The sequence below is a fragment of the Lynx rufus genome, unplaced genomic scaffold (genome assembly GCF_022079265.1).
Source record: "Lynx rufus isolate CCGP_SWC_20201006 ecotype Redwood Valley unplaced genomic scaffold, mLynRuf1.p SCAF_4, whole genome shotgun sequence".
Classification (NCBI taxonomy): domain Eukaryota; kingdom Metazoa; phylum Chordata; class Mammalia; order Carnivora; family Felidae; genus Lynx; species Lynx rufus.
The window spans coordinates 76,602,858-76,611,186 of record NW_025814856.1 but is presented as its reverse complement, the minus strand read 5'-3'; the positions used below and the strand labels follow the sequence as shown (position 1 = coordinate 76,611,186).

Here is an 8,329-nt window from a genome sequence, read left to right as displayed (position 1 = left end):
ACAGACAGTCACTATATAACCCAGCCACGTACTCTAGGCATTTACTCATAGAAGATGAAAATTTGTGTTCACATAGAAACCTGCACGCAGATGCTTATAGCAACTTTAATTAACATCCAAAGGGGAAACAACACAAATAACCAAATGGGCCGTTATATACAACAGAATACCACGTAACAAATAAAAAGAGACAAATTAAGGATACATAAAACACTGTGGATTCATGTTTAAAGCATTATGCTAGATGAAAGAAGCCAAATAAAAAGTAGTTCATACAGTATCATTCCATTTTTATGATATTCTAGAAGCGAAAATTATGGTAACAGAAAGCCAATCAGCGGGTGCCAGGGACTAGGGAATGGGAAGAAGGATTAATCACAAAGGGCATAAAGAAACTTTTTGGGGTGACAGAAATGTTCCGTGTTATGATGATGAATATATTTATTGACGTAATCAAGTCTGCACTCACAAGTTGTAAATTTTATGTATATTATATCTCAATAAAGTTAACTCCAACACAAAACAAGTGAACCAAACTCTTCATCAATTTAAAAAACACAACCACATGGGAAAAATATAATCATTTCAAATAATTTTGTAATATATTACTCTGACCAAATACACTGATGCATAAGAATAAATCTTAAACATCATATTGGGTAAAAAAGAGCAAACAGAAAAAGAAGTAATTCACTTATATTACCTTCAGAAACAGAAAAAAACTTAGTTTTGTTAAAGGATATAAACATAGGGGGGATAAAAAGTAAAAAAAAGGAAATAAAGAATTAGTATAAATTCTTATACACGATAATTGCTAAAAAAGGAGGGAAGGAGAATAATCCAGGAAGGCCCCATAAAAAGATTCTGGGGTGTGATGATATTTTTTTTTTTTTTGATCTTGGTATTGGTAAAGATGTGGACATTTCACAGATGTTCTTTAAAAGAATGAATATGGTCTCATAAACTTCACTGTAAGAATGTCATATATCTCTGTATTTAAAAAACTTAATTATAGCCATTAAAGAATAGAGATACAATCAATAGCTTCCAAACTAATAAAGGGGAAAAAGTATCATAGAAATTCTATTGATCCAAGGCAGGGAAGGATAAAATAAAAAAAAAAAAAAAAAAAAAAGACACAGCTGAGACTGAAAACAAGATAAACATCTCTTTGAAACAGAAACTGAAAAAAATGCAAGCGGTCAGCAGGGCTGAGCCTACGGGCCTGCTGAGCTCTGGGTATGGAAGCAGCAACTGGGAGTTTCAGCTATGTAAGGTGACACACCAGAAAAAGATCCATCCAGCACAAGGAATTAGAGAGCTAGAATCACAACTGAGTGCCAGGGACTGGGGTGGAGTTGCCCTGGTCATGAAAGGGCACTGGGAAGGAAAAAATCAACAAACTGTGGCTGACCAACACAACATGTGGCTACAGCTTTTAAGAAGCTACAGGCATAAGGAAATGGGAAGACACATAAACAGCCTTGTAAACAAGAATGGAAACTAACCACCTGCTGGCTCAGATCATGATCTGCATTCTATCTATGCCACAGGAGAACTTGCGCATTAAGTTCTCATTATATTACATAAGACCTGGTTCTGGACTGGGAAGCCATATGATTCTAGTGGAGGCAACCAAACATGTGAGACTAAGAGACTGAGAGAGAGACAGAACTTCCCACTCCAAATGAAGCTGCAAACTACATCCCAAAACATATGAAATAGCTACACACAGTCAACAAAATCACTAATTAGAGTGTGTTGACAAAAGCTTTAAAATCAGTGGGTTTTGAATGTACCTGAAAATAAAAAGGAATGAAGTTCTCATACATGCTATAAAATAAACACCCCAAGACATTTTGCCAGGTATAATAAACCAGCACAAAAGGACAAACACTGTAGGATTCCACGTAGGTATCTAGAATAGACAAATTAATAGAGACAAATAGCAGATTAGTGATTATCAGAGCCAGGGGGAGGAGGAATAGGGAGTTGTTGCTTAATGGTTACAGAGTTTCTGTGTGGATTAATCAAAGTTTTGCAAATAGCCGTGATGGTTACATAACACTGTGAATGTAATTAATGCCACTAATGCCACTGAATTGTACTCTTCGATACTGTGAAAATTGTAAATTTTATGTTATACATCTTATCACAATAAAAATAAAATATATAAGGCAAAATAGAGCTCAAGGAAGGTATACACATCCACAATTACAGTTGGGGAGGGGGGTGCTTACATGCACATTACCTATCATAAAATGATAGAACTAGTGAACAAAATTAGAAAGGTTATAGTACACTTAAATAACAGACATAAACTGCTTGATTTGGTATACCTACACACATGTGTATATAAAGATTGCTCCCAAGAAATACATAAAATATATTATTCTAATGTGTACATAGCATATTTAGAAAAGTTGCAATGCTTTGGGTATTCTTTCTTGGTATCTGGTCAAAAGAATCAATAGTGTATAAATTATAATCTCTGCAATAAAATTAGAAATAAATTTAAGATTGTTTAAAAGGAAATTTGCCTATAACCTCCCATATTTGAAACCTTTAAAATGTAAAGAGGATATCATAATAGAAAAATCATAAATGAACACATGTGAAAGTGCTACATATCAAAATTTATCAGATGCAGTTAACTGGGATTTAGAGGTAAATTTACACAATTAAATATATATACATATGTACTATGTATAGGTGCATAGTATATACATATATACCTACATATAATCAAGTGATTTTAGGGTGCCTGGGTGGTTAAGCATCCAACTTCAGCTCAGGTCGTGATCTTACAGTTCATGAGTTTGAGCCCTGCATCAGACTCTGTGCTGACAGCTCTCTCTCTCTCTTTCTCTCTCAAAAATAAATAAACTAAAAAATTAATTTAAAAAATGAAATGATTTAAAATTAATTAGTTCAACATCAAGATCAAGACATTAGAAAAGGAACAAGAATAATCTGAAGAAAATAGAATATAGAAAATAATAAATATGAGATCAAAAATCAATGAAATGGAAAATAAAAAAAAACAAGAGGGAATTCACAATCTTTTTTTTTTTTTTTTTTTTTTAGTTTAAGGTGTACGATTTAGTGATTCATCACTTATATACAACACCCAGTGTTCATCACAAGTGTCCTCCTTAATACCTAATACCCATTTAATACCCCTCCCACCTCCCCTCTAGCAACCCTCAGCTTTTTCTCTACAGTTAAGAGTTTGTTTTATGGTTTCCCTCTCTCTCTTTTTCCTTCCTCCTCCCATATGTTCATCTGTTTTGTCTCTTAAATTCCACATATGAGTGAAGTCATTTAGAATTTGTCTTTCTCTGACTGACTTATCTCACATAGCATAATATTCTCTAGCTCCATCCATATCATTGCAAATGGCAAAATTTCATTCCTTTTTATGGCTGAAAGTAGATTTATACTTTTATTATGGTAACAAATAGTTGTTGAAGTGAGATCTATAAACATATACAGAATTATTATATTTAAATTCATATAGAACAATATTTACATTTTTAAGTTACAGTTTTGAAATCAGAAGACTAAGTACAGCTTAAGTTTGCAAGAAAGAAAGAGAAAAACACAAAACAAAAATAGACAAAGCAGTAAAAACATAACTATCTGTTTCTGATATGTAGAAATGCTCAGAAAGCTACATCTTCTTAATCTTATTGTCCACATCATTAAAATATGGATGATTCAGTGCCATTGTGCCAGAAACTCATTTGGCAGGCATAGACCAACATTTTTGAGAACAGATCCAAGCCATTTCCATCCAAGTTTTTGACACGGGATGCGAGACTTCCTGGTTTCCCCTTGGGAAATGTATTCTTATAGTCCTATAAAGATTCCACTTCTGGCCACACTTCATTATTGAGGGTGGCCAAAGCTCTGAAAATTCTGAAGAGTTAATCAATTTCTGAATCCCCATGGAAAAGTGGTTTCTTAGTTGTTAATTCTGTAAACATGGTGCCTAAACTCCAAATGTCAACTGGAGTTGAGTAGCGAGCTGACCCCAGCATTACTTCTGGAGATCTATACCAGAGCATCACTACCTCATGTGGTATATTCTAACAGGTATTCCAAAAGCTCTGGCAAGGCCAAAAATCAGCCAGTTTAATTGTTCCTTTGTCATCAATCAATAGATTTTGAGATTTTAAGTCTCTGTGCAGAACTCTTCTGGAGTAGCAAAACACAGTCCCTTGTAGGATTTGGTACAAGTAACTCTTAACAAGTGAAGATTCCATGAACCGACCAGGAGGGATGGAATCTAAGTATTTCTTGACATCCATGGAAGAGAATTCAAAGATGAGATATAAGCTGGAAACTTGCATAAGTACGTCTTGAAGACGGACTATATTTGGATGACAAAGTTCTTTTAATAGAGAAATTTCCTGAACTGCAGTACTAGAAACCCTTCCTCTTCACTTTCTAGTCTGATTTTCTTCATGGCTACCACTTGACCTGTAGTTTTGTGTCTACCCCTAAACACAACTCCACAGGTACCTTCTCCAATTTTTTCTATTTTGGTATAGTCTTCCATAGTTAACCAGTGAGGTGGTACGTCCCGGCTTTATTATCCCAGGACAAAAGTGGCGGTGGCTACCACATCGGCGTCATTCTCGCCTCAACTTCCAAGAGCCAGGTTTTTCTTTTTTTCTTAAGCACTACGTTTTTAATATAATTGTTTAATCACGAATAGAGCTTAGTGACTGAGAGAAAAACTGTGCCACTGACTAACAACAAGGAAAAGTGTAATTCAGACCTAAAGGGAAAAATGCAAAAACCTTAGCATCAAACAGACCAGGAGTCAAATCTGGACTCTACCATGTCCCATTGGCGTGACCTTTAGCAAATATCATTTCTCTGATTCGGAGTTTCCTCCTCTGCAGAGTAAGGATCACACTGCTCACCTCACAGAGAGCCGGGAGAATGAAATGAGAAATCAGGTGTTCAGAGGTCAGCATTACTGCCCAAATCAAGGTAGGGGTTCAACAAATATTAGTTCCCTCCTACTGCCTCCCATGCAACTTTTATCAGCAAGCATCATAAAAGGGTTTGGAAACTGCTAAAATGTATTTCCTCATGTCTGGATTCATATTATACGTATACCACAATTTCTTGATCCATTCATCGGGTCTATGGACATTTGGGCTCTTTCCATAATTTGATTACTGTTGATAATGCTGTTATAAACATCAGGGTGCATGTATCTATCCCTTCGAATCAGTACTTTTGTATCCTTTGGGTAAATACTTAGTAGTGCAATTGCTGGGTCGTAGGGTAGTTCTATTTTTAATTTTTTGAGGAACCTCCATACTGTTTTCCAGAGTGGCTGCACCAGTTTGCATTCCCACCAGCAATGCAAAAGGGTTCCTCTTTCTCCGCATCCTCACCAACATCTGTTGTTTCCTGTGTTGTTAATTTTAGCCATTCTGATGGGTGTGAGGTGATATTTCATGGCAGTGTTGATTTGTATTTCTCTGATAATAGTGATGCTGAGCATCCTTTCATGTCATATTGCTTTTTAACATTAGTTCGCTAGTTAAAACAGTAAGGAAAAATAAACATAGGATATTAGAATTGAGAAATAAGAGCCCAAACTGTTTGTATTTCAGATTTGACTATTGTCTACATAGAAAATTCAAGAATATCTATAGATAAACCCTTAGAATCAGTAAATGTGGTTAGTGATGCTACTAGATACAAAGAAAAGAATCTACAATCCTCATATATCTCCAGTAATAAAGTAGATTTTTTTTACTACTATTAGGGTAGTAGGAAAAAATATTCCATATATAACAGTGACCAAAATTTATGGGTGTCCAGAAAGAAATCTAAATGATTTTTTACAAAATAAACTACAAAACATTATTGAAGGATGGAAAAGAAAACATAAATTAAGAGGAAAAAATGCCAACTCCAAAAATTGGAAGACTCTCCAGCAAAGACGGAAATTCTCTTCAAATAAATCTACAAATTAAATATAAGCACAAAGCCCCACCAGAGTTTTCCATGGAAATTGACAAAGAACCAAAAATCTCGAAGACAAATTTGAAGAACAGGAAGGGAGACATGTTATAAAGCAACATTATTTAAGACTGTCTAGTATTAGCCCAGGGACAGATAAATCAAGCAAATAAAACAGAAGTGAGCAGTAGACTCAAAATAGCCCTGCTCACATATGGAAACCATATATAACAAGTATGTTCAAATGGATACACCATTCAATAAAAAGTCTGGTCCAACTGATTATGAATACAGAATAAAATTAGGTTACTACCTAACATAATATACTGAAAAAATCCCAGTTGGATGAATATCTAGCTGCAAAAGACAAACTAGTGTTTTAGAAAAAAAAGTAAGGTAACATCTTTATGACATTATTGATAGTGATAGTTTTTATTTACATTACAAGTAAAGACTTGGCATAAACCAAGAATATAAGGTAAAATGACATTCTATTGACATCTCACCACTTGCAGATTTACTTTTGAACATGTGGGCTTTAAAGTTGCCAAGAAAGGGGAGTGGAGAGCTTTCAACCGGCTTGGAAGTAATATGTAACTTCCACTTAACACTCAATTAGCCATGATCAGTCCCAACTTAATTGCAAGGGAGCCTGGGAAACATGGGGGTGCACTTGGAACCTGGGTGGTAGGGGTGACTAATACTTGGCTCTTCCACAGGTTCTTGATCTATGATTTCTATATTTCATTTAATCAAGCCCTTATTAATTTTCTATTGCTGCTGTAACAAGTTACCAAAAATTTAATGCCTCAAAACACCTTCAATTTATTGCATTGCACATTTGGAGGTCAGAAGTCCCACATGGATTTCACTGGGCTGAAACCAATATATTGGCAGGGCCATGTTCCATCTAGAGGCTCTATGGGATAATTCATTTTTTCTTGTCTTTTTGATCTTCTAGAGGCTGCCAAAATTCCTTGAACATGGCCCTGACCAACAATCAGATCATTTCAATCTCTGCTTCTATCATCAACTCTCCTTCTCAGACTTTCCTGCATTTCTCTTTCACTTATAAGGACACTCATTACATTGGACACACCCAGATAATACAGAATAATCTCCCTGTCTTGGGATCCTTACCTTAATCCCATCTGCAAAGTCCCTTTTGCCAGATAAGGTCACATATCCACAAGCTGTGAGCATTAGGATGTGGCCCTATTTGTAGAGCCATTATTCTGCCTACCACACATGGAATGATCCAATTCTTGTAAAACATACAAACACACACACATAACTGGAAATTTATATGTGCCTATAAATGCAATTCTATATGTGTAACAGGATGTTAAATTTAAAGATGTAATAAATTATATTCTAAAAGGCTTACTATACTATATTCAGAATTTGAAATAGGGTAAGTAAAACTGGTTGAAGCTAAGAGATTTTGTGAGAAAGATTTCTTTAGAACAAACTATGAGTGTTTGTCACATACACACCCAGTGGAAGGGTGGGGGGGGGTATGTTAGAGGGTACTAACTTCTCTCAGGAAGGAGTCCTGTAAGAGCACTTAGAGGGTATGACATAAGTTTCTTGGAGGTGTGGGGCTGGATGTCACAGAAAACTAATATGTGACAAAGGCCTCAGGATTCTAATGCAGAGGGGCTGTTGCTGTTATCCTGGGGTGGCAGAAGACAGAAAGTGAAACCGGGCTCTGTTGGGAACATGCTAAACTTACACTGACGTGTGGCAAAGGATACAAGAGTATTTCCTGTGGATCAGAACACAAAGGAGAGAGCTAGCCTGGAACCTTTACAACTCCTACTCATGAGGTTGACATTGAGATGGGACCCCAGAAGAACATCGGAATGGAGTGCACGATGAAATAACAGAGACTGAGTAGTATAGCTACCAAAAGATGAGAATGCAATTTTATATGTGTAAACAGGATGTTAAATTTGGAGATAAAAAAACAGGTATATTCCAAATTACTTACTAAGCTATGTACAGAATTTGAAATAGAGAAAGTAAAACCGTCAGTGAATGAAGAACATGTAAAAAAACACCCATGCCCAGGAGTGACACCAGCATGACGGTGGAACAGGAAGTCCCAGTCTCTTATTTCCCCACAGAGATACCAACTCAATGATATACAGACTAAACTGCCTTTGTGAGAACTCGAGAAACCAGTTAAGAATTTGCAGCACCCCTGGGGAGGGCAAAGTCAAGAAGAGCCACATGGAAGCTGGTAAGAAAGTTTGTTGCATTGACCTGGCATATCCCCTCCCCTTCTGCAGCACAGAACATTGGTAGAAAATGCCCAACCTGTGGCTTCTCCCTA

At 36.1% G+C, this 8,329-nt stretch overlaps 1 pseudogene; it reads right to left on the bottom strand.

Moving 5' to 3' along the window:
• Positions 1-3,673: 3,673 nt before the first annotated feature.
• On the bottom strand, positions 3,674-4,564 carry LOC124525167 (cyclin-dependent kinase 1-like; annotated as a pseudogene).
• Positions 4,565-8,329: the final 3,765 nt, after the last annotated feature.